General features: G+C 50.4%; 1 protein-coding gene across 3 annotated transcripts in view; it reads right to left on the bottom strand.

Moving 5' to 3' along the window:
- Casz1 (castor zinc finger 1) overlaps positions 1-14,295 on the bottom strand; it is a 149,955-nt gene extending 135,660 nt beyond the window's left edge. Inside the window, exon 1 of one of the 3 annotated variants that reach the window (XM_008764318.4) lies at positions 14,144-14,295. The gene's annotated coding sequence lies outside the window, so the exon portion shown is untranslated. 3 annotated transcript variants of the gene reach the window in all.
- Positions 14,296-27,046: the final 12,751 nt, after the last annotated feature.

The raw sequence follows: 27,046 nt of genomic DNA, 5'->3' as shown, positions 1-27,046 counted from the left end.
GCCTGTTCCATCTAACGCCATACCATAAGCACTGGTACCTCTGCTCACTCTCCCACAAATGAGGCTAGAATAGTTAGATATGTTCAAAGCCACTCTCGCAATAAACAACAGGCCAGGGATTTGAACCCACGGACTTCACTGTTATTCACTCCTAAAGCAAGGCGAGCCCATTGGGCCTTTCCGGAAAGGATCCCTGAGAAGCATCCCTAGCCACGGGAGGACAAATGTGCGCCCAAGGAGTACGTTGTAATTCTGTCCGAGTGAGTCCTCCTTGTCATCTCCTGTCTCTCGTGGATAAATGTTTCCTCCGCTGTCGAGGCTGGATGTTAAAGCTAAGAGACGCGGCTGCTGCACACTCGCAGAGCGTGGCTGTGGGTGGAGGAAGGGGATGTGTGGGGTGGCCATAGTTCCACCCTTCTGAGGCTCTTGGAAATGCCTAAGCGGGGAGATCTAGGGCTGCGGGGGCCATTGCTAAGGGCTGAGACATGTAAATATAGGTGGGCTGATTGATGGGTCTGGACATCATGGAGAAGAGATGGCGATGGCCGGGGCCAGGCCTTGGCACACACTAACCCTTAAAGCTGCAAACCTTCTTGGCAAACCAGGGATGATGCCAGCTCAAAGTGGTGTGCCCTTTCTTTTAAAATTCAAATAGATTCTAGCGGGAGGCTGGGTGTAGGGAGGGCACCAGACCCTCCACAGCATGGGTTATCAGCTTGCCAAGTCGCCTGCGAGGAGGCCCTGGGACCTAGCAGCGGGTCCCATGCAACATGGGACCCGGCAGGGTGGGGGCTGCTGGGTCACTGGGGCAGACAGTCTCCAAACATGCTGAGTACAGCACATCGATTCATTCAGAAACCCGGAGGGAAAAAAAAAAAAAAAACCGTACAGCCGGTCCGGGGTGGATTCAGCCCTTAACTCATTCGGGATCGTTGGTGGAACCACGGAGGAGGCAAGGGCTGGGAGACTGGGAGACGGCAACCTGTGGGTTCGAAGAAGGCCGTTCCCGGTAGAAAGGCAGGTCCAGACATAATCCCAGTGGCAAATATGGACACATACAGAAAGAAATCCTAAGTCTTTGCAAAATCCCTCTATAAACCAAACAAGCATTGGGAACCGATTGAGGGATGAGCGAGCCCGGGCGAGGTCCGGGTGGAGGGGGTGGAGCGGTGGAGGAGGTGGAGCCTAGGGGTAGCTTGTTTTCTACCCCTGCCAAATCCTCCGTTTACTGTCAGCTTCAATCCATTCGGAACTCACTGACTCAATTGCCTTTTCACGGGGGAAGGAGCCTGCACAATGCAGGGGCCTTTTCAGCTCCACATTAGCACACAGGGCACTGGGCAATGTCCGGGAATAAACACATACATCCCTCCTGAGGGCGCTGACCCCTACCGCCATCTGAAGCTACCCCTCCAGCAGTGCCAGGGTCACGTCTACGCTCCTCTGTTTTAATTCTTTGGGGTGGGCTTTTCCTGCTTTGTTTTAAAGTGGCTCGGACAGTGGAAAGTTGTGTGCACACATGCTTAGGCCCGCGCGCGCGCGCACAAACACACACACACACACACACACACACACTCACACACACACACACGCTTAGTATGTTAGAAGTGAAGAGACTCTACCTTTCAAGGAACCGAAACTGAGTTAACTCTAGTAAACTCTAAGTTGCTCTACAGAAAGAACAAAGAGATGGATGGAAAGAAAGAACCTAAATTAGGTTCGCAGGAAGCATGGATTCTTTGCGGGGGGGGGGGGGTCTCTATTTAATCTAGTTCTAGCAAAAATTTTTTTTGATAAATCAGCATTTGATAAGGAAATGTCCCTATGAACTTGGTAGTCACTGAAGCTTTTCAATACCTATCATGAACACAATAATGATTATGGTTATCATGGTGCCCTTTTTTTCCCCCTTGATATTGTCTCATGGAAGGGCATAAGCTCACCCTAACACATGTGTTGAGCATGTAAGAGGGCAACTTACAGACTTGGTTCCCTCCTTCCACCGTGTGGATGCAGGGGACTGAGTTCAGCTCATCTTTACCAGCTGAGCCACCTTGCCAGACAACGACCCCCATTTGTTTTTCAGTGTCAACACCGTGCCTTGCTCGGTAAAGTGCCTCCAACATGACATCAGGTCATGGCCACAGGGACCCAAGAAGGAAGGCTCTGTGTGCTGTCAGCCCAGTCCTACGGCATGAAGACCCTTCCAAGACCACAACGATGCTAGGCAGGAGAAGAGTTTGAGGTTGTGCCCTCCTCACTCCAGACTGGCATGTGACAGAGGAACGTAGTAAGGTGGATCACAGAGAAGGTAGTCCCACCCCAGAGGCCTCTCAGACATCTGGGAATGTCACTGCTAAAGATCTCCTCACTCTGTCCCTATCACTGTCTCCTGGGGCTCCTGCACTTAGGCCTAGCTCAGAGGGATACTGCCAGCAGAACTTCCTATGATGCTATGAACAGTGTGTGTGTCTCTGTGTGTGTTTACCTGTGTGTGTGTGTGTGTGTGTATCAGTGTGTGTCTTTGTCTGTGTCTGTGTGCTTGTGTGTGTGGTTTACCTGTGTGTGTATATGTATGCTTACCTGTTGTGTTTTATGTCTATCTGTCTTCTGTGTGTGTGTATGTGTGTCAGTGTGTGTGTGTGTGTCTATGTGTATCAGTGCATGTCTTAGTCTGTGCGCTTGTGTGTGTGTGTGTGCGTGTGTGTGTGTGTGTGTGTGTGAGTGTCTGTTTAGTCCAACCTAGTAGCAATGTCCAATGTGACTGGAAAATGGCTGAGCTAGATTTTCTATCTAATTGAACCGTCCACAGAGAGGTGGCTACTTGATCAGCCAGTACGGTCCTCAAGCCCCAAGGCCTCCAGCTATTTCCAGCCCAAAACTATTTTAGAAAAAAAGGAAAGAAGACAAGTTAAAAAAAAAAAATGGAGCACGTCCTCGTCCTCCCAGTCAGGTTCCTAGCTTCCCTAACAGCATATTGTCAGTCATCCCTCCCTCCCTCCTCCCTCCCTTCCTCCTTCCGCCCCTCCCTCCTTCCCTCAGTCCTTCCTTCACTTCCTTCCTTCCAGTCGCCTCTTCCTTCCTTCCTTTATTCCTTCCCTCCCTACTGTGTGCTTCCTGCTCCTCCTCTCCCCGCTTCTCCCTTCTCTCTCCTCCTTTCTTAGCAAAAAGCATCAGTTTAATTAGATAAATCCTCCAAGCCTGTGGCCTGGAGTTCGTCATGGAAATTAACCTGCTCCAGATCTCAGATAGTGAAATAAGACCAGGGTGTTTTGGCGTAGCACGGTGAAATGGGAGAGGCTGATGGGGTGCCATACGCCTCATCTTCCATAAGTGCCCCTCGCCCCTCCAGCGCCAGCCCCCACCCTTGCCTCCTTAGGGCCCTGCCACACTCCCCACCCCCACTCCCACCCCCGCCTTTCTGGTCTCCTCCTAGGACCCGAGTGCTGCCCTGCAAGCCCACCCAAGGGCAGATAGGAAAATTGCACCTAGTACAAGCTGTGGTCCAAAGCCCCAGGTGGGACCTCGGCAGACACACCCTCCTGTCTCCCAGCTGTCACAGCAACTCTGTGAAGCACAGAGAGAATCCCAGTCCCATTTTACAGAATGTGCAAACAGCAGACATTAATCTGCCCAAGCAGGAAAAGCAGGATCTGCATTCAGCTCGGTCCCATTTCCTCAAGGACAAGCTCCCTCCACAGGTAGAACAGAGTCCACAGCTACCCAAGGCCAGTTCCTGAGTCGGCCCCGGCCTTCTGTCTCCCTCGTCCTGCCACAGTCACCTCTCACCCATTCCAACCACCTCACTGAACACCCAGTCCAACCACAATGGGAAGTGGAAACAAATAGCCCTCCTCCCATCTTAAGACATCACACGTGGGCCTCCTGACCCTGTCCAAAATGTCCAGAGAAGTGAGACCAAGTTCAGATTTTCAACCAACCTTCCATCATCCTACAACCAGTGGGTTCTTAGCACTAGATACCTAAATGAGCAAGTTTCTCCCTTGCACAGATGAGAACAGGCTGGTTAAGTCGTTGATGTGAAGTCACATGACTCTGATCCCCAGTCTTACCAGCTGAAAAATACACAGGACCCCTCACAGTAACCAGGGATGTTACCCTCCTGTCTCCCACCTGAAATGGCAAGGCCCACCCCAGATCTTCAATGGAATCCCCTATACTTCTAGAAAAGCAACCTCAAGGTCCTAGCAAAAGAACCAACTCAGAATTTGACACAAACACACAGACCCTGTACCAAAGCCTGTATCCGGGCCCTTTGTGGAATAGAACTCAACAGGGGTCCCCTTAGAGACACATACGAGATTACATAAAACCCGTTCATCTGACATTGGGGACATCCTTCATTTGACAACATGACCATGATAAATTCTTCATTACACTTAATTACTTTCAAAGGACACTCACGGCTAAGGAACCCAGCTGACTGTCAAGACAACCCTAAGAAGACTGTCAAAGACTATTTGACAAGACAGGAAACTGAGGCCCAAAGAGATCAGATGATTTACTCAAGGTCGCACCGATGTGGAATAATGCCAGAACCGGAACAGAATCTCCTGATGCTTAACACACCCATCCACACCTCAGGAGACCCTGAGTGGACATGGAGGCTCGGAGCTCAGAATGACAGGGGAGTAGACAGTCCGACCCCAGGTACCTCACTCTTCTCTCTCCTCAGCCAAAGATGCAGGTGTGTGACCCACCATCTCCCCAAGGATAAGATTTTCCTGAAATTCCCAAGAACTCCAGGACTAGTGGGCCCGGAAATGGCCCTCACACAGCAAACTGCACAGCTGAGCTCCCCGGGGCGAGGGGGGCGGCTGAGATGCTGGCACAGCCCGTGGGTACCCTGCCAGCAATTAGTGCTGGGGAAGGGTGCCAGGTCTGGCAGAACTCATTCCCCACCCCTTCTTCTCATTTATACACACACACACACCACAAACACACACACACCATACACACACACACATACCACACACATACACACATACCACACACAAACACACACACACCAATACACACACACATACACACATACCACACACAAACACACACACCATACACACACATGCACACACACACACATACCACCCACACCACACATACATACAGACACATACCACACATTCATACATACATACCACACAATCCACACATTACACAAACACACACACCACACACCGCACACCACACAAATACACAAACACATAAACCACACACATATACACACATTCACACACACCACACATATCATGCACGCACACGCACGCACACATCACACATACACACACACACACACACACACACTTTACACCCTTACACGCAAACTCACCCGCCTAGCATAGGAGACACAGCGCAGCTTCCTTTCAGTAAATCTCTTGTCAGCAAGGCACTCGAAGGGCGTGCAATTTGGCCATTACTGCTCTTAAACAACAGAAAGGCAGACTCTACCCACCATTAACCCAACCTGCTCCCCGTGGACTTCACGCCAGCCCAGTCACCAGCAGCCTTCACCTCGAACTCCCACGCACGCTCTATAAGCTTCCCAGGAGTTTCCGGAGAAAGAGAGTTTTTTTTTTTTTTAATTTTAAAAGACGCATTATGAGAAGTGAAACCTTTATTGTGCTCTCTGCCAGACCCACTTCTCCCCCCAGAGTAAACCATCCATAGTTGGCACGGAACCTTAGCTAAGACCCTTCTGTAACGCCTGGGAAGCCCGGGGAATGTAAACAGGACAAGGAAAAGCTGCTCCTGATGCGTCCTGGGGCATCTGCCTGAGCCAAGTGCAGCTTGGTTCCACAAAGGATAACCTGCAGGTTGGCCTGGCTTCAACTACAGGGTCCCCCTTGTGACAGCCTGAAACATTCTCCTCTCTCAGGGCCGAGGCAGGCAGGTGGGAGCCATAGCGAGGACTATTCTGCCTCCTTCCTGTTTCTGCTCCAATCCCTAAGAACTGGAAAAGCAGCGTACTGGGCAGAGGGCTCCGGAGGAATCTTAGTCTGGGTTTATAAGATCTGAGAGGCCCCTCAAAGTGTAAGTGATATTTATGATTATGAGGTTTCTTTTAAAAAGAGGATTCTCAATAAAGGCCGTGCACAACTCAGAGAGCCATCCCAAGCTCAGAGTGCCCGGTGACTAAGGCAGCATTGAGGGGAGAGCATGGGCTAGAATCCCATTCTTCCTGTTGTGTCCCTAGCTGGCAGCTTCCTTTGGAAGCAGCCCCTGGCTTATCCTTGCTGTGCCTGGGAACTGATCTGAGAGAGGCCAGTCCATGAGCTGTGCCCCTGGGCTGGTGCCCACTGCCCTCCTGACTGTCATCAGGGCTGCCTGGCAGTGAGCGGGCAGAGCGACTGCACAGTGGAGCCCACCAGCTGAGAGGACCAGGGAAAGCCAGCAGCCAGTTCCCTGCTTGGTGAGCCTCACAGATCCTCTAAGCCACCTAGTGTCCAGAGTTGAGCTTTGGCCACCACTCAGTCCATCCAGCTCCCTAGAACAGCTACTAGATATTGCTAGGGAATCCTAAGGGACTGAAATCAGGGGTACAGAACAAGACAAGCCCCTTCTGCCATCCCACCCCACCCAGCCTGGACCTCCTCTAGGAGCCTGAGGCTTGAGTACTAGGCATACAGTCCAGGAAGAAGCAAAGGCCTGTGCCCCCACCCAGACACCTTCTAAGCAAGACAGAGCTGGCCTCATCGTCCCTGTTCCCTCTGCTAAAAAAAAAAAAAACAAAAAAACAAAAAAACAAAAAACAAAACAAAACAAAAAAAAAGCCAACTACAAAAAACCCACCAGCTTATCCTCAAGATCCTTTTTGCATCTACTGAGACCATCCCTCCCACCTCTGATATCTTGGGGTGCCCCAAGCCCAGCCTCCAAGCCTCATGAGGAACCTCCTCAAGACTGGGCCTCTACACTCCCACGGTCTCTGGGCCCCCACTCCGATTCCCTTCCCTGCTGCTGTCTCTTTCCTCTATGTCCTCAAGACTCCTCTCACCTTGAGAAGCGTTAGGATTACCCAGCATTTACACTCAATGCTCTTCTGTATTCCTTAAGACTTATTAAGAATGATAATGAGTTCTGAAGGAGCTATGAGCCTCTCCTCCCTCTCTCTCTCTCTCTCCCCTCCCTCTCCCTCTCTCTTTCCTTTTCTCCATCTACCCCCCCCATTTGCTTTCTTTCTCTACATGTCTTCTCCACAGAAGGCACACAGGACAAATCCAGACTAAAGTTTGGTGAGGGGGGGTCCGAGCAACCTGACGAAGGGCACTTGAGGATTCATCTTTCTCTGCTCTCTCTCTCTCTCTCTCTCTCTCTCTCTCTCTCTCTAGTTGTCTTCAATTATTATGATTTTAGAAGACTCTCTCCCGGAGCAGGCCACCCCTCACTCTGCCGGACTTTGGACAGGAGTGGGGGCAGCTGGCCTGCAAAAGCCTCGTTAACATGCAGTTCTTAAACGGTTGATTAACCTTTGCAGAATTTACGACAGGCTTTAATCACGCCCCCCCCCTCAACCTCCTGCAAGCTGTGGCCTCAGGACCAAAGCAACTCAACTTGGTGAACTCGAGGGGGTAATGAGATGGGGCTGTCCCTCTTCCTCCAGTGGACTCTTGCCACTGCAACCACAGGCAGCCGGGCGACAGATGGGAGGCACACAGATACCACTACCCGGGCAGTAGACAGACCTGATCTCTGAAGACTAGAGAGGAGATCCCAGGACAGCCAGGGTCACGCCTAACTTTTAGCTACTGGGTGGGGGGTGAGGGGGGGTTCGTGTGAAGTGGAGGAAGGCAGCAGCCAGTGGGCAGAGAGGAAACCAAGCAGAGCTCAGAGCTGGCAAGGACATGGAGACTTGCACCCAGAAAACACACTCAAATCCCGGGCAGAGGGACTGACTGGCCTTATCGGTCTGCCGAGCTGCCCTTCAGAGAGAAGGAAGAGCAGATCCTAATGAAATTACAGTTTTTAAAATGTCTATAAATTAAATCTATCTCCCTTTCCCTGTGCCTCAGCCTCGGCTCCTCCAGCAAGGCTTGTTTGCCTCAACCGGTTCCCTCTGCTCACGCCTGTTTCTCTGATATAGACATCAAGAGGTTACGGGCTCAATTATAGCTCTACTGGAGTCCCGGCATCTTGCCTTCTCTTCTCCTCTTCAGAAAACAGATGCTAAATAAATCCCTCTTCTTTAGATTTTTAGTTTCAGTGCCCAAAGCCTAAAGACTCTTCCCAGCCTTTCTGCACTAGTTCAGAGGGAGTCAAATGTTCTTTAAAATGTGTCTGAGGACAACATAAATGCCTCCCCCCCACCGTCCCCCACTTTGAAGGGCACACGCAAAACCTTGGCTCTCTATGAAATCTTTAAAAGAGGTGGGGAAGACAGTGTCAGTGTGCTTAATGTTACTGGGGAGGGAGGGAGAGCAGCTGGCACGTAGAAAACCTAACACATTTCTAAAGTTAAAAGCTGACATCATAAGGCTTCTCGCTAGGGAAGGTCCATTTAAAACAGGCAGAATATATACAAGGTGACTGTGGAAGAAAGAGAAAAGATGGTCTCCACCTTCCTCGCACTGTCACAGCGTGCCTTGGGGAGCTTCCTCATCAGGCAATTCCACAAGCTGAAAGGGCCCTCTCTCCCCACCAAGAGAAACAAAGTTACAATATCTGAGTTCCAATCAGTCACAGCTGCTGGCTCCTGAGGAGGAGTCAGCTTCAAGATGGAACTCTAAAGGAGAAAGGAAGGAAGGAAGGAAGGAAGGAAGGAAGGAAGGAAGGAAGGAAGGAAGGAAGGAAGGAAGGAAGGAAGGAAAAAGAAAAACCCAAACTCTATTATCATGTTGGAAATATTGACCAGAAAAGATTCCAAAACCTACTTTTCCAGTAAAATGTACTTAAGACAAAGACGGGAGGTTGCTGAAGGAGAACAGGAAGAGAAGACTTGGTCCTACCAATTAGCCAAACTGAGGGAAAAAAGAAGGGAGATGGGCCTGAGCACATCACTACCAAGTCATTAATTCTTTCCTGTACACAATTTAATTAAATTTTACTAAATATAAGAGAAATACTCATTTTGGACTGCTGTCCCCCCCCCCAAAAGCAAATGCCTTCAGCCCCCACCCCCACCCCCACCAACAGTGCCAACACCTCCAGGCCTCCCCGTGCACAACCTTACAGGAGGCTGCCAACCCACGCAGGGACTGCACTCAGGGGTGGGAGATGGCAGTGCCCAGGTCTGAAGCTGACATTTCAGCTTTTAAAAGAAAACCGAGCAAAAAAAAAAAAAAGCTGTTGACTTTTTTTTTTAGCTAAAGTATTTTCTTGTTCTAACTCATGTTCTTATGTTACTGAGCTTTAAAAAAAGAGAGAGAGAGAAAGGAAAGAGAAAAAACAAACAAGAGAGTGGAGAGAGAGAGAGAAAGAGAGAGAGAGAGAGAGAGAGAGAGAGAGATGACTTTCCTTGAATGATCTGTTTAACCTAAGCCAGAGGAAAAAAAAGAAAGTCATTAATTACTTATGTGAGCTATTGCTTCAGAAAGACAATAAACCTGCCCGGTCGCCATGGATATGACATATTTGCTCTGAAAACAACACAATAATTAGCAAAGGGGAAAGATACAAGGAGAATATGCAAACTCCTGAGTTTAAAGCCACAGTGTTCTTTTTACCCCTAAGCCTCTACTCTGTTTGCAATCCAAATCAAACAAAAATTTAAAATATAGCAAAGAGGGAAATAAGAGAATCGGCTCCCCCCCCCTTCCTGTGAGCTGGAAAGCAACAATCTCTCCACCCGTCTGCAAAATAAGACTCTGGGGGGGGGGGCAAGTATTGCTTGTTTTTTTTTTTTGTTGTTGTTGTTTTTTGTTTCTCTATAGCAGGGGTGGAGACTTGGTGGTGTTTTTTTTTTTTTTTTTTAAGTGAGCTCTTATTTAGTATTGGGCCTTCTGGTCAGATATAAATTTATTTATGAAAGGCAAATGTCCTCTATGTGGCTCATGACCCCCCCCACACAAAGTAAATGGAGATGGGGGGACTGTAGTTGAAAAAGCTAAACAGCCTACTCCGAAGGCAGCCACTCTATAGCCACTCTATAGGGGGACCTCTACTCCCCCTACTTCCAACCATTCCCCCACCTCCAAGAAAATGGAGCCTGGGTCTTACTTTAATATTAAAAATGCATTAAATGGTTTTACCTACAACTCAGTCCCCAAGGATCATTACGAAATGCAATCGCTTTGTATCATATCTGTCAGTGTGATAAATACCGGAGCCAGAGAAGGTTTGAATTTTTTTTCCAGAATGTCACCAATCAAGATGATTTTTTTTCTGCCTTATTTTTTTAATTCATCGACTTCCCCCCTAACCGTGACCATCAAAGTCTCACACACACACACACACACACACACACACACACACACACACAATCTGAACTGAGGAGAAAAAGTTGATACACTTTTAGGCACCAACCACAGGTTATTAATGCTCTTAGAAAGCAAGAAAAAAGTTAGGAGTTAAAAATTTGGGGTGACTTCTTCCCAAAAGGGAGAAATTTAAAGTCTCCTACTAGCTTTGAGTGAAAACCTTCTTCCTTCTTCCCAGAGGCAAAATTCCCAAAAACAGATGGTCAGGATCTCAAAGAAAGTAAATATACCTCAACCCCCACAGGCAGAGAAATCTAACTTTGAACTTCTTTTTAAATTAAGGGGGGGCAAGATAAACTATTAATAAGAATGAAAAATGGGTTGAGTTTTGTTTTTCTTACTCAAAAAAAATCACTTAAACACAAGGGGAGCAGATAGAAAGGGGGAGGCGCCTGTGTAACTGACTTTCCTTTTTTTAAAACAATAGTTTTTTTTTTTCAGATTGGCCCCTTTGATCTTGAAAGAATTTTGCTCTTCTATGATGGGGGGGGGCTTGGTGGTGAGATGATCTGCTTTAAGTAGTGACGCAACTTGGGGATCAAAGCCTTCTCTTTCTGTTAGCCATAATAAGCTGTACTTGCCACGAAGCGGGAGTCTCCCGGGCTCCTTTCCTTCGTCAGAAGGAAATAAAATGAACTGATACTCAGAGCAAGACGCGAAGGTGCAAAGTCTGAAAACAAAATAAAACAAAAAAGGGCAAGGCGGAGGGGAAGAGGGAGGCACTGGCTCTTTAAACGTTTTAGTGCATATGGAGTTTGATTTCTGAAAGAGATCAGTTTAACATCTCCATAGAAACCAGCAACAGATTATCATCAACAGAATAAATAACTAGTCTAATAAATTAAACAGGAGGCATAAGATCGCTGGAAACCTGATTACTGAAGTTGAACAATATTCCCCATAAACCCTCGTTAACCGCCTCTAAGGTGGCTAACAAGATAGGGTGAGGGGGTGTCTTTCGGATGCGCCAGGTTCCGGGAAGACTGACGCTGGACGCTGCAGAGGTGGAAGAAGTTTCCCCTTCTCTGTCCAGGAAAGGGTCTGAGAGCTGCAGTGAGGGGCGAAGCACAAAAAGCCAAAGTTTGGGAAGTGGGAAAGTGGTTGCAATTGTGTGATACAGTGCGGGGCGGACGCCCCGGACGCACCGCCTGGCCACCGCCAGGGCTCGAGCTAAGCGCTTTGCGCTTGGGCGCGGATCTGCCCAGCGCCCCCTCCGGGCACGTGGAGTGCAGTCAGGGCGCAGCCCCGGGGGATCTACTACCCCCCGCCCCACGCCTGGCGCAGCTGCTCCTGCTCAGCCGGGACAGCTCCCTTTAGGATGGCGGCGTGTGTGTGTGTGTGTGTGTGTGTGTGTGTGTGTGTGTGTGTGTGTGTGTGTGTGTGTGTGTGTGTACGCGCGCGCGCTCTGGGCACGGGGGGGGGGGTCACCAACGTTACCAGACGATCTGTTTTTCAGTTCCCTTGTGCGCTCTCACCGCGCGCCTGTACCAGCTTGGAGGCGGCCTAAATTTACCAACTTTGTCTAGAGACTACTCCGGTCTTTTACCCTATCACACCCCCAACCTCTGTGACTGTACTAAGAATTTGCTGGACAGTTACACACAAACCGAGGGCCGCGCCCCCCAGACTCCTTTGGAGACACTCTCAGTCTCCCCAACATTCTGCCGGGTTTAGGGGAGCTCCAGCTCGGAGGAGGGTTATTATCCCTGCTGAACACATCTTCCACCCAGGCACCCACACCTTCACCCTTCCCAGAGTGATTGGATGGAAGTCCTCGCCGCACCCAGGCCGGCTTCGCGAGCCGAGGCTGAATCTGGAGAAACTTGTCTGCAGGGAGAAGAACGGTCCCTGGCCTCACTCCTCTCCTCCCCCAACTCGGGACCCCGGTCGGGGAAGACTTGGAAGAAGAATCTGTGCCCACCCCCTAGAGAAAAATCTATTATTATGATCTTAATCTACGCCCCCAAAGTGTCCCTCCCGCTGTGATTGACGGCGCATACACCTGTTCCCCTCGCAGAGGAGAGTCCAAACGCTGGGGACAGACATTCGCTCAACCGCTTCTCCGCGGCCCAGCGCCGGCCCGCTCCCGGGCACCCCCGCCCGTAGCCCCAGTGCTCCCCTAGCCTAATCTCTCCACCCCAGGAGGCCGCCCACTCCCCTCCCAGGTCCCGCTCCCCGGCTCTCTCGCTCCCGGTCACGCTGGCTTCGAAAAGAGAGAGAAAGAACAGAAAGCAAAACTTCCTGGCGGCCGACGGTCATCAGCTGCACATTCTGCAAATGCCACCGAGTAAAAATAAACCGGCCGCCGCTCCGCCCGGCCGGCTCACCCCGGGCGCACGACTCAGCCCCCTGTCCCGGGAGGTCCGCGGCTGTGGGTCTGTCTGGCAGGGTCCCCTGATTCCCGCGCACCCCTCGGAGCCCCGCTCCCCGACACTCTGTCAGTTACCACTTGACGCTCCTGTAGAGTGAAGGTCGACCCAAGTGTCCCGGTGGCCCAGCCCTCTCCCCTTAACTGTCCCCTGTGCCCCTACATATTACTCTCCTCTCTGTCCTCTACCAGGAGCCTATTTCAATCCCGTGTCCTCTCCACAGGCTAAGCCCCTAGGTCCTCCTCAGCCCACCTAGGGTCACAGACCCCGCCCGATCCTCTCCAACCCCTGGAGAGGGCCCCCACCTCCGGCGCCGGAGCTCAGCGCTCCACCCGCAATCGGGCCTGCCAACCCAGCGTCCCAAGTCCCCGGGCGCAACTTCTCTCTCCGCTCACACAGTAGCCGCCACAACTCCCCCGGAACTTTTCCCCAGACCCAGGGCGACCTCCAGCCGACAGCAGAACGGTGGGAGCCAGTACCCAGTGTTGCAAGCCTGAGCCCGGGGAGACTTGGGGGTGGGGGGAGAGAGTGAGAAGCGCCACTTGCCGCGCTTGGAGCGGCGCACTTGAGATAAACTTCCCAGGCACGGATAGAAAAGGGGGCGCCGCTCCCCCGACCCCAGAACCCTCTTGCCTTTATTTTCCCACCCGGAGCTCCCCTTGACACCCTGCGCCTACGCGAACACTGCCTACCTCTGCTGGCAGAACACACACCCCGGTGTCGGGGCACAAGAGCCGGCTAGAGGAGATCCCCACCCACCCCTTCCCTTGGGCAAAGTCTTGCAAAGTCACCCCAGAAGCCCCTCACCCCTTCCTCCTTCTCTCCTCCAGACAGCTCATGATCCCCCTGCAGCAGGAGGGGGCGTGGGAGAAGGAACGATCACCCAGTATTGGCAAGCACCTGCGCCCCCAGCCCACTGCGCGGAAAGCGCCCCCACCCTAGTTGTGAAGTCCTTTACTCGTGCCCGGCACCTCCCCCTCTTCTCCCCTACCCCGCCGACCCCTCAGCTGGAGTAAGTGACCCCCCAGGAGCTGCAGCCCTCCCTCCATTGGAGCGGCTCGCCGGGCATTCCCCTGGTCACTGCGGGCGACGCGCCGCCCCGCGCCGGGGTGCCAGCCCTCTGTGCCCCCTACCTCCGGTACGGCCGGAGTTGGGTGGCAGCCGCCGCTCGTAGGCTGACTGGCTCGGTCGTTCGCTCGTTCGCCCGCTCCCAGCTGCAAGCGGCAACCCGGGGGTAGTGGGCTGCACCGGGACAGGGGTGAAGCCTGGAGGCGCCCCAATATGCCCGCAGAGGTGGAGGGCTTGAGGGGGCCGCGGTGGAAAGAGCGCCGAGTCTCTTACCTGCACTTGGGGCGGCTTTGGGTGACTTTCCAAGTCCGGGGAAAAATGTGTGTGTGTTTGGGATGGAGCGCCGCGGGCGCGCATGCGCGACCAAAGTTGCCGGATCCCGGATTTTTCTCTCCCAGTCTCCGCTCTCGCCCGCTGTGATTATGGAATTCTCCGCGGCCGAACAGGCGAGTGGGTGGCATGCAAAACCCGGGCCGGATCCCGGGGCTGGGCTCCGTTCCACCCTCACACCCCCAGACCTTCCCCTCTAGCATTCTTCCCACCCACCACCTAGGCTGGGCTCCGCGTGCGCGCGCGGCAAGATCGGCCAGCGAAGCGGCATCGGAGCCCGCTGTCCCTTTTGCTGCTCCGGAAGGTTTCTACACCCTCTGAATGGAGTTGAGATTGGGACAGAAGAAAGGGACAAGGGTGCGTTACTTTCCAGCTATTCAGAACCCTTCGACACCCCGAGTTTGGCTCCCACTTTTTCAATGAAAATTGACTCTTTTTTTTTTCAAGCCAGACAGTTTAGAAGGTTCGAATGAAATCTTCGGTGTTTGGTATTTTCTCTGCTCTTACTGTCTGCAAAGGGGAGTTTTCATTTAGCCCCTTATGCGAGAAATAAATTCTTGAGCAAGACAGGCCACGCAGAATGACCTTACTCTGTGCGTGGGAGGAGGGCAAATCATGTGCATTAGAACGATAATGCTGCAAAGTGGAAGATCCACGGGAAAGCAGAGCGTCTCGGGAGAGCGGATCCTTTGGCCTGGCAGTGGGAGGTGACGGCCTCTTTCATCTCCCTTGAAGGCTTGCATCTTTTGCAGGGCCTCCTAGCTGTCTACACGGACAGGGACATGGGTCCTAGGGCCCTACAGCCTGGCCCTGCCTTTCCCAGCCAGGTTACCACACCCAGCACGGACTCGTTAACGATACCCATTTTTTTGCCTACTGCAGAAATTCAGGATGTAAATTCAGGAAGTGACACAAAAGAAAAGAAAAGGAGAAGGGACCGCCCCCCTCCCCAGGCAAGATGAGCGAGAAACTGACCACCCCACTGTAGTTCTAGATAGGTAAATTATTAATTGGATAAATGGACAAAGCTGCAAAGCAGGACCCAACTTCAAGATGTGCTTTACACAGTGAGTTCTCCTCGGAGGAAATGACGCCCCGCTGCTCAACCATGCTACTGAGGCCTACTCTAAAGATTTTGCTTCGTGGACCCCACATCTTGCCTGGCAAGCCCTAGGACAGTCCTCTGCTGGGATGTGTTCCTGGCCCTGCTGTGAGCTCAAAGTTCATTGGTCCAGTCGCAAATGACTAGAGTCTGAGGCTCTCTAGCCCTGAGGTGGTAGAGTGCCTCATAGCTGTTAGGTGTCTCACCCTCCTTCGATGCTGTGGTGAGTGACAGCTGGTGTCATACTAGCAGGAAAATAAACTGGAGAGAAACAAAAACAAAAGCAAACAAAACAAACAACAACAAAAATCCAACCCCCCCACTACTCAGATTTGTCAGCCCCCAAAGAGCAGATTTGGGGGTCTGGACACCCCCAAAATCCACCAGTTCATTTTGTTATCTCCCCTCTTTATCCCAAGAATTAACAGGAGTCGTCTGCGGCCACAGCAGACCCTGGCCTATCTCGCCTTTTCTCTCCCACCCAAGGGTCTCCCTAGCCCCAGGCTTTTTACTCACCCAAGTATCTCTGAGATACTTGAGCCTGGTGACTCAGGAGAACACATGCCCTCCCTGCCCCAGCCCTTCCCACGCCCAGAGATCTCCAGCTCAATCCTGCCAGCCTACACAGAGAGAAACTGAGTCACTGTCATCTGAGAGGTGGCCAAGTAGGCCTCCTAACTTATGACAAGGTCCACATTCACCACTGCAATGGCAGCGGCAGCAGCAGCATAAAGAAGCAGTTAATGACTTGAGTTGCAGGGGCAGATCTCCAGCCACTCCTCAACTGGGTGACCTTGGATGAGAGACATTTGACCTCTCTGTACCTCAGTTGGCCCAACTGTGAAATGGGCACGATAAAAGTACCTCAGTTGACCCAACTGTGAAATGGGCGCGATAAAAGTATTGCTGCCTGGGAGTGTTTCGAGACTACCATAAGTCAATGCGGGGGTAAAAGGGCTTGGGCCAAGGTATTGATCCCTAAGTGCCAGTAACTGTCATTGTTCCTGGGGACATCCAGTACTCCTTCCTTCCTGTCCTCTCTCCATCCCTTCTTGTCCTCAGTCTGGAATTTGTTTGGTTGTCTGGAGTAGTCTTTTGCTCCTTTGTTCACTGAGTGGGTACTTGTTGAGTCCAACAACACTCCACAGTGGGAGACAGAGCTGAATTAGACAATGAGCGAGGCCCGGCCAGGAAGGGGATGGTGACAGATTTTGCTAGTCTTTCTACATCATCGTCATCATCAGACCCACCTCCGTTCCTTTTATCAGCCTCAACACCCTTGCCTACTAGAAGCGTTCCCACTACATATTCCTTTCCACCTTTCCCTCAGCATCAAACCTATCTCTCCCACTAAACCTCCATTAACCCATTTATTCTTCACCCACTTTTTTCCTCAGGAGTCCTATAACCCTCTCTTAATGGGTTCCTCAATGGGAACCTTACCTGTGTAAGTAACTAGCATCTTGGACAGGCTGAAGGTCAGAGAAGGCTCCTGTTGGACCCCAACACCTTTCCACAACTAACTCGAGATAAAATAATTATATATTATATATAATTATTATAATATAATATAATATTATATATAATTATATATATATTATATATATATATGGCTAGAAGAGATTACATTCTAAAAGTAGGCTTCCGTTCACTGGCTCAGCCATTTCCCCTGCTGTAGCTCTTGGCCTTTCTCTGTTGCTTTATCCTGTTTGTGGCTATACAATGAGTTTGCTTATACGTGGATTCCTGTTTCCTTTCTGGCTGCCCCTGCTAGAATGGAAGCAGCCTACAAACGGGGACATGGTGGCTCTTAGTGTCCTGGGTACCTATGACAGTGCTTGCTTGGGTTGTAATAGGCCCTCACTGGAATCGAGCCGTCCTGAAGTGTCTACTCTAGGGGAGAGCGACTAGAAAGAGCCCAGGACAGAGTGTCTGGGACAGTCGATTTAGTACAACCTAGGAAACGTCAGGTGGATGAGTGATCTTACTTGAGTTTCTACTCCCCAGTATTTTGCTGGGTCCACTGTGGGCTGGGGGGAGGTGTCTCTAGAGGCCTGTATTAGCAGAGAAAACTGGACAGTCCCCTGCTTCTGTGTGGAATGCTTGTAGTCAAGAGCCTATCTCATTTCTAAGTCTCTAGGGAGACGTCCCCCATACACACACTGCCCCCACTGAATGCAGACAGTGTTGTTATCTCTGGAGCTCAGGAGCCAAATACTGTGTCTGAATAATTGATTATGAAACAAACAAATTTAAGCCAGCCTCTATTGGTATGATTAGGAAAGCCCTGGAAGATACCGCAGCCGAGCTTACCTCCTGGTTTTTTGGTACCTAATCCTCCTTGAGGACTGAAAGCAAAACCTGACCTTACATCAGTAGCCAGTGTTGTTTATCAAGTGGTTACTATGTATCGAGGGGCACTTGGCTCCTCTCACAGCCCCATACAACAGCAGTAAGAGGTAGTTACCCGGATGAACCTAATACCCATTATACAGATGGGAACACGAAGAACAACTTCCCCAAGACTGAGGTAGACAGTCTGAATCCCAGAGGACCAGTTACATGGGCAACAAATTAACTCTGGTTACTCCTTGACTTCTGTGCACCAAGAACTTCTAACTTCTGTCAAAATTCATAAGCAGATGAAACGAGGTATGAGATGTCCCGGGAGAAGAAGCCAGACAGGGCTATCTCTCCATGTGTTTCATTTGTTTATGTGCCCTGATTGGTCCGGTATTTCTATTGTGCCCTAGAAACGTAAAGATCCTTTTGACTCAGCCTCCCAAGTTCTAGGATCAGGGTGTGCACTCTCAGGTCTGGCTCCTTCACATCTTGTTACCATCTAAAAAACAAATAAACAGAACCCCTAAACCATTACAATGTATTTTTGTTCACAGCAGGAAGTCAATAAAAAAAAAAAGGCATATGGTATTCTCGTTCCCTATTTTGCCTGGGCTATTTTTTGCCTTGAGGTTCTTCTCAGGTAGGGGCTAGTTTGGGGGTTCATCTCGTCTCAAGGAGCGCTGCCCCAGTAGGTACTCAATAGATGCCTAGTGACTAAATAAACAAGTGTCAGAGACGTGATTATGGTGATTACTGGGCGAGTTGTAATTAAAAATAAAAAGAGCTGAGTTCATTCATTTTATTTACGAATGTCTCTCTTGGGAGTGTCCCAGGGAGGGAGGCAGGGAGAGGGGCTTTTTTCCTAAACTCTGATTTCAGATCTTAGATCCCATCTAGACTGCTAAGCGAGTCTCCCCACCCCAGTACACCCTCATTCCTTCGGCAAAGCACACAATTATTTGTCTCGTATTATGTACATAACATATATTTGTTATAGAAAAATCAGAAAACACAAACAGAGAGAAAAAAAATTTTGAATGCCAGGCTGGTCTAGAAGTCCTTATAGCTGAAGATGACCTTGAACTTCTGATTCTCTGCCTCCACCTCCCAAATCCAGGGCTTATAAGCGTGCACCATGCCCTGTTATGCGATGCAGGGGTTGAGCATTCTCTAGTGAGCTACAACCCCAGCCCTTTCGGAAGTCACTTCAACCCCACTGCCCATGACTAATCACCTTGAATATTTTTAGTGTTTTTTAAAAATTATTTTGTTCTTGTTCCTTGTCTTCTTCCACAAAATCAGAGCCACACAGAACATATTAGATTGTTTTTTCCTAGCCTGCCACACATATGTGACATGTATTTTTTTTTTACATGCTTAGGTATTCTTTTACAATGTGACTTTTAATGGCTGTACAGCAGAGTTAGACGATAATTTACTCAAGCAATCCTTTACTATTGAACATTTTTGACCCAGAACTTGTTCCCAATTCTTTTCATTATTATAAATAACCCTAATGAATATCCTCGTCCATAAATAATCACATGAATTCTTTAAAGTGGATTTGCTGAGTTAAAGAGCATGCATACATTTCAAAGCTTTTGAGACCCATCGTCAGACCGCCCCCTTGAGGAGGGGAGGGCATTTGTGGATCTACCCACCCTCTGGCAGCTCTACCAGCCCACCACCACCTCACTCTCCCCAACCTTCAATTCTCTCTCTCTCTCTCTCTCTCTCTCTCTCTCTCTCTCTCTCTCTCTCTCTCTCTCTCTCTTTAACCCCTGCTAATTTAATGGGTGAAGGAGCCTGTGATTCCAGTCATGAATCCTTATTAGAACCAAGCTGGCCACATGCAGGGGCTGTTTCAAGGTTCATGTGGCCTTGCTGAGATCTTCAGCTTCAGCAGAGGTGGGAGAAGGACTTCAGAACTGGAACTGAACGTGGGGTCCTTATTCTCATCTTCAGACCAGTAGCCAGCACTCAGGTTCTGAGCCAATGTGCTCATCCCATGGGGGTTGGGGGCAAAGGGCTGAGCCTGAGTGCTCGGCCCATACAAGGGTGAGGGAAGCTGAGGAGGGGGGAATCGGGTGGGTCAATCTGTCAGCCTCAATGGACTTGAGCTCCCTCTTCCTCCTACAGATCTACCTGTACCTTCCAGAAGCCTCTTGACAGAAAATCCTTAGGGGTTTTTATGCCATAAATACTACCTGTTTTCCTGAGCTCAAGAGCCACTGGGTACTTACTGGCTTTCAGTTTCCCTGCCAGATTCTCAGCTCCAAGCAAGGAGCTGGGTGTTTTTTCTCTCTGGCTGTTGAGAGCTTCTCCTTCCTTCTTGCTTTGCTCTCATTGGCTGACTTTGTTGTTGTTGCTTCGTTTGGTGTGTTTTGTTTTTGTTTTTGTTTCTGTTTTGTTTTGTGTTTGTGTTTACCCCTGCCTGGTCATGAGAAGAGCCCCGGGTGACTAATATTTTCTTATAGGGATAGCCTCTGGTCCCAGTCTCTCTCATCTCTACCACATTTTCTCACAGCTTTGGCATCCCCCATACTCTCTACCAGAAGAAGCAAAGTGTCACATTTCAAGAAAAATACATTTCCGGTATTGGGGTGTTGAATGGTCTCTAAGATGTGAGGGGAACCCACCAGGGACACCCACGTCAGCCACCTCCACAGATCTCGGGGCTGTATGTGCAGAAGGCATCTTAGGCAGAGGGCTGGATGGGGTAAGTGTTTTCTGGTGAGGTTGTGAACGCCCCCTCCCTGCAGTCAGGATTGGACATGGAGCCTTGTACATGGTAAACAAGGGTCCTACCACCAAGCTACACCCCAGACCTGTGTTTTGTTTTGTGTGTGTTTTTTTTAATTGTAGTTTTTCAAATTTTTTTATTTTCACTTTGGTACAGGGTTTCACTAAGGTACCCAACTCTCTTGAATTTTTTGATCCCCCTGCCTCAGCTTCCTGAGCGGCAAGCATTATAGATAGGTCCGCACTAGCAGGCCAGGCCCCTGTGTCCCTTTAAAGAAGGGTTGGAGGTATGGCTGTGCCCTGTAGCCTAGCAGGCACTTGAGTTGGCACCAGATACCTGAATACACAAAGGGACAGCCAGGTGAGGGGCAGGGCTGCCTGCTGACATCACCTCTTACCCAAAGACTCATGGGCCAACACCTTAGCCACTCCCACGCCTGCCAGGGCGGGGTAGGCCTGGCACCAGGGCCTGTTGAACAAGATAAACCTCAAGATTGAAAAGTCAGAGAGACCTGCCTCCCCTCTCCCTAGTTGCCCTTCTAATAAGAGCCACACTTCCTGTGGCTTTCTGGCCCCTGCTACATAGCACATGTCCCCATCACTAGCCCTTAGTATTTCTCCTTCCTCCCACGTCTCGTTCAATTTGAAATCAGCTCCAACTTCTGTAAGCATAGCCCCTGCCTCCTCAGTCCTAGGAGGTCGATCCTGCCTGAGGTTGGCATGGCAGGGCACAGGCGAAGGAAACTTGTCCTGCCACTCCACAAGTAGCCATGCTTTACCCAATAGGACCTGTGGAGGTGGCACCAAGTCCCACAGAGGCAGGAAGGCAGGGAGGCAGGAAACGGCTGTTTTGCTGATGAAGTGTCTCGTGTCACGTGGCAGGAGTGCCAGGTAGTTGAGTGTGGGTGGGGAGGACCTCCCGGCTCTGCTGGCCTGACTTGGATGTATACAGAGGCTCTGCCCGCCTCTCCAGTCTCACCTTGTCCCACCCCTTTGCCACCCTCTGCTCCAGCCAGGCAGAGCTACATAAAACCTCACTCAGCTTCCCTGCCCTCATCTCTGGGCCTCTGTGCGGCTGCCCTTGGCCTTCTCTCTGCCCTGAAGCTTTTCTTCCTCACATTTACCAGTTAAGACCAAACCAAGGGGCCGAAGAGACATCTCTGGTTCCCTAACCTGAGCCCTCAGGTTCTGTCCCAAGTATCATGTCAATCCTAACGCCAGGAATGGAAGCAAATGCCAGTACCACTCCAGAGGGAGAGATGGGAGGATGGGAAGTTCAATGGCATCTTCCTTACAGAGCAAGTTCAAGGTCAGCCTGGGCTACACGAGACCCTGTCTAGAACAACTAACAAGAACAAAACAAGAGAAGCGATCTCCTCTGGGGAGCCCTCCACGAGGCGGTCCTGCCCAGGACTGAGCTCGGTTCCTCAACCTGTGTTGCCACAGCCCATGATTACCCCATCTCAGGACATCATCATGGTCTTCTTCCCGCACCCTGCCTAAGTTAATCTGTGCACATGTGTGAGTGTGCATGTGTGCATGTGTGTCTGCGCATGTGTGCGTGCATGCGCTTGTGTGCGTGCGTGTGTGTATCTGTGTGTTTTAAAATAATCTCTGTATCAGAGCATGGGTTTCATAATTTGGTCACATGGGTTCAGAATCTCAGCTTCACTCTTTTCTGTATGACCTTGAGCCTTTCTCTGCCTCAACGTCCCCACTTGTAACACGCCAACAGATCTGCCTCCCAGCATTGTGGGAAGGATTCATAGAGAACTCAGCCTGGATTCACACTCGGTAGCTGTTTTATCGTTTCCAGCACCTAGCAGAATGCTCAGAAAATGTCAAGTGAGCAATAGCGACTGTTTGACAGTCAGGGGTACTCGTGTGTGTGTGTGTGTGTGTGTGTGTGTGTGTGTGTGTGTATGTGTGGTGTGTGCTCTCATGTGTGTGTATGTGTGGTGTGTGCTCTCATGTGTGTGTATGTGTGTGTGCTCTTGTGTGTGTCTGTGTGTGTGCTCTCATGTGTGTGTATGTGTGTATGTGTCTGTGTGTGCATGTGTGTGCTCTCGTGTGTGTGTATGTATGTGTGTGTATGTGTGTGTGCTCTCCTGTGTGTCTGTGTGTGTGTGTTTTGTGTGCTCTTGTGTGTGTGTGTGTGTGTCTGTGTGTGTGCTTTCGTGTGTGTGCTCTTGTGTGTGCTTTCGTGTGTGTGTATGTGTGTGTATGTGTTCTCGTGTGTGTGGGGGGGTGGGTGCGCGCGCGTGTAAATGTGTGGCAGACACCATATATATGGGTAGGATGGGGTGGGACTGTGGGGGTGGAGAGAGTGGATTATGCAAGGAGTCAGGTCCTGTATACATGTGTGTCCACTATGAGAGGTAATGGCTTGGTTATTTATGACCAGGGCTTAAGGAAAGAAAAAAAAGACAAACCAGTGTTCAGTAATGACAAAGTAATTACCTTTTTATTATTTTTTCAATAGGATTCAGAGGGAGTGTGGGCCTTGGCTGCAGAGAATATCTAGTCTGACTTCCTGAAGCTTTTCCTTCCCCCATTCCCATTGCCCCAGCGGGGCAGAGGCAGTGTTGGACAGCGCTGAGCATGGGGGAGCCTGGAGAACAAGACCACCTAGATACCAAGCCGAGCTATGAAAGTCATGCCGCCCACAGAGACAGGTTAGACCCAGAGCCAAGAGCCAGGACAGCAGTCCAGAGGTGGAAACTGAGGCCCAGACAGTGAGGCTGCCTATGCTCCTGTGACCATGCAGGGAGTTGGCAGCGGTGTGGGAGCAGAGCCTGTTCTCTTGACCCAGATGGTGTTGTCTCCTAGCACATGGCTTACTTGAAAGCAGGGTCTTCGTGGTTCCTAGAGACCCTCATCTCAGATTTCTTCTTGGAGGGCCTTGTCTTGCCAGAAGATGGTCTGGTTGTTGAAGACTTAAATTCGGAGCAGCAGACTCCTGATGTTGAACAGGCTATGCTCCAGCGGGAACTGACTAGCTAGCCGTGGCCTCCTGAAAGTAGCCTTTCCACAGAGCTGTGAAGGGAGCAAAGATCAGCATTAGCTTCTCATCTGAGTCTCTACCATCTCATCCATATGTCTCCCCATCCATCCCATCTGTCCTTCCCAGCATTCACCCGTACGTCCAAGCTGCCACGCATTAATCAATGCAACCTTTTATCCACCCACCCATCTATTCAATAATCGATCTATCTGTCCATTCCCTCTTCCACCCATCCATCCATCCATCCATCCATCCATCCATCCATCCATCCATCCAACTATTCACGCCCCTGACACCTGTCCATCTATCTGTTCACACACTCACGGATCTACCCGATGAATATCTGGTGAATGCCTTATCATCTATTGGGTGTCCTGCTAGGGCTAGGGCTGACGGACCTTGCAATGTTGATATGCGCAAAACGCATTAGAGAGAAATCCGGGAGCCTAGGAAGCTTCTCAAAGCCTCTTCGGGCTAAGTGCGGGTGGACAGAGGCTGACCTGACTGGCTATCGGGCTGCCCAGTTCCCAGTCTACCTGCATCTGTTTGCTGGGAGGTCTTAAGTGGGTCCCCTTCTCTCTGGTATGGTTTCTCCCTCCACCATCAAGAGGTGGACTACCCTGAGATAGCCAGCCCTATACAGAGAAGACTCTTGGGTGAGGAGTTTGATTCGGGAGATTGTGAAGGTCCAAGGGGCGGGGGATGCCTTTGGGTTTGAGTGAGATGATGAGAGTCAGGAGATTCTAGAAAGAAAGGTGAAGAGAAGATACCGGGTGGGTCCTGTATAAATGTGGGTAGCATCCTGTTCTGTGGACCTGAAAACCATTTCTCAGCTGTCTCTCCTGCCATGTGGGGCTTCAGCCTGAGGTCTCTGGCGGCAGGTAACTGACAAGTCAGGCTCTTTGTCCTCCCTCCCCCAGTCCCCGCTTCCCACAGCCGTGATAACCCACACGTAGCACTCTGCCCTCTGGAGTTTATTTTAAGGTCTTGGCTTGTTTATTTATTTTATTTAGAGATTTCTCGGTGCTTTGTGAGGAGGAAAATTCGAATGGGATGATTATGAAATACTATTTCACCTCGCTGTTCATTCACAACAAACAAAGAGAAATGATTGGTGATTAAAAATGCATTCTCTCTGCTTGTTTTCTTTTGTTTTACCATTATGGAAATATTATAAATACTGAATACTAATCTGGACCTGCAGGGACCTCACAGACCTTCCAGAAAACACGGCAGCTCTCTTTCATTGGGGCAACCTTATGCCGTCCTCTTGAGGCACAAACTGTGGCTCAGGCTCTCCCAAGGGCCCTGCCATTGCTCTGGCCCCTGGCCGGGAGGCCTCCATGCCTGTGTAGCCCCTTGTAGCATCCCCTGGACAGCAACAGGACTTCCCTACACTCGTGATCTTGTCTTCCGCTCCAGCAGACAGAATGCAGTAGAGGAACGTAGAGGAATCTCAAGAGCACTTAATTAGTCTCAAAATCACTTTCATGGAGTTTCGTTTCCAACATCAGGCAGCCTGAGCCCAACTTTCTGGTCCACCACTCTCCGGCCCTGTGACCTTGGGCGTTACTTTCTGAGCTTCCATTTTCCCCTCAGTGAGATAGGAGTACAGGAGATGGCCGCACAGAGGCTTGCCTCAAAAATGGAAGGGGACCCTAACAGCCTATCTATCACTCGGCCTGTCAGACGGAGGCACTCAGTAAATGTTGAGTCTCTGCTTTGATTCCTAGCCCTCTCCCTCTCCATCCCCCTGCCTCAGTTTCTCCCTTTACAAGGTAAAATCGAATCACTGGACACAGCCTTCCCAACCGGAGGCGCCGCCGAGCTTCCTCACCGAAGCTGGATTCTCTGGCCTCTTTCTGAACCACACACCAGGTACTTTGCCATTTCTTTCTGTCACAAACAAATACATAATAGGAGTCCAAGGGCCCGCTCCCGTTCCAAAGTATTACGCCAAGTCCAGACAAATAGTCCCAAGGTGTCCGTGTTCCTTTTATCTCTCTCTTTATTTAACCAAATTAACCGCTCTCCGTGTCCCCTGCATGTGTCTTTCCCTGCCATATAAAATACAATCACGCCTGCTTGCTACATGTTTCAGATACTTTATCATTAACATCAATTCCAGCCAAATTAGGAGTTTCTCCCAACATAATTGCCCTTCCCATTATCCGGCACTTTATTTTTTCAAAGCACTTTCCGACCATTAATTAGTTAACCCTTAGGACGCCCCAGAGCTGGCGCTCAATGTCACCCTCCCTGTCTCCTGGCTAGGAAGAGGAGGTGGGGAGGGGTCAGGTACTTTGCTGGAAATCACTCTGGATGTGAGGGGCTGAGGGAGATGGTGAGGTCGTGGGAATCTTCTTCCCAGTCTTAGAGCCTCTGCCTGGGCCCCGGTCCAGACCTGAGCTGCCAGCAGCTAGAATATGACTTGAGTTTAGGAGGGGGTCCCAAGCACTTTAAAATGGGTGAGGTCCCCAACACGGTTGTCGCCTTCTCTGTGGCTTGTTTAATGAAGGAAGTAAGAGAAGAAACCATGAGCTGTGTAGCAACCGTTCCTCCGGGAACTGGAAAGAGAATAAGAAACTTAACCAGGCCAAGGGGCCAGCAGACGTAGCGTCTGCTCCAATCATCCACAAGCACCCAGTGACAGGAGCCAAATAACATGATTGCCCCCTAGGATACCACAAAGTGAGGAGCTGGCTCTCGGGAAGCTAGCGAACAGCCAGAGTAAGGGAAGAGTTGGGGCGTTTGTAGAATTAGATCTTTGGGCACCATTCCAAAAGTGGGGCCCGGTTCCGTCCATCACCCTGCCAGTGTCTTTACACAGTCTCCCCGTCCCAAGTTAGATGGGCAGGTGCAAACTTTAGGGCAGACGTCCCAGGAACCATCTGGAAACACCGTCATGATTCATTTCTGGCATGGGGATCTGGCTCTGCCGTGAACTCCGATCACGGCTGCTCGAGATACACTGTCAAACTACCAATATTTTACATTTACGGCCTCTCTGAAGGCTGGACTTCTTTAATGATTTTTTTTTTCTTGAAATACATGAGCTGGCTCCCACAAGGCCATTGCCAGGAACCTGCAGAGAGGTTTTCCAAGATGCTCTAGTAGGCTTCACAAGTCCCTTGGTTTCAATAGTACAACCTCCTTTGGGGCTGCCTAGAGGCTGAGGCTACCCACGCTAAGGCAGCTACTAGCCTGAAACCGTCCCCAACCTCCGCCCCCCTTTCCCACACTACTGCTCTGTGCTAACAAGGACTTGGGGGGAGCCAGGCCCAGCTATTTGGTCCTCACCCTCAAGACACTGGGGCCTGAATCCCAGCTCTGCTACTTACAAGCAGCTTGGTATTGGTCAGAGAGACCCGTCTCCAGTCTCCATGTATGTGAGCACTGTATGGTAAGGCATCAACACCCCTTCCAGGCGACAGCAAGTGCCCGAGGGGATGTGAGCTGTCAAGCAGTGGATGAACAACTGGTTGCTTCAGAGTTTCTGCTCTTCTGATCTCTTGGTTTGTGTCTTTTCTTTGGGGGTGGGGTAGGGAGAGTGCTGGGTTTTGAACCTAGGGCCTCTTGAGCTTTAGGACCATGCTCTACCAGTGAGGGTTTCTATGGCTGTGATGAAACACCATGACCAAAGCAAACTTGGGGA

Source organism: Rattus norvegicus, chromosome 5, assembly GCF_036323735.1.
Source record: "Rattus norvegicus strain BN/NHsdMcwi chromosome 5, GRCr8, whole genome shotgun sequence".
In the NCBI taxonomy this organism is placed as follows: Eukaryota; Metazoa; Chordata; class Mammalia; order Rodentia; family Muridae; genus Rattus; species Rattus norvegicus.
The sequence above is the reverse complement of the archived record's forward strand: the minus strand, read 5'-3'. Positions and strand labels throughout refer to the sequence as shown.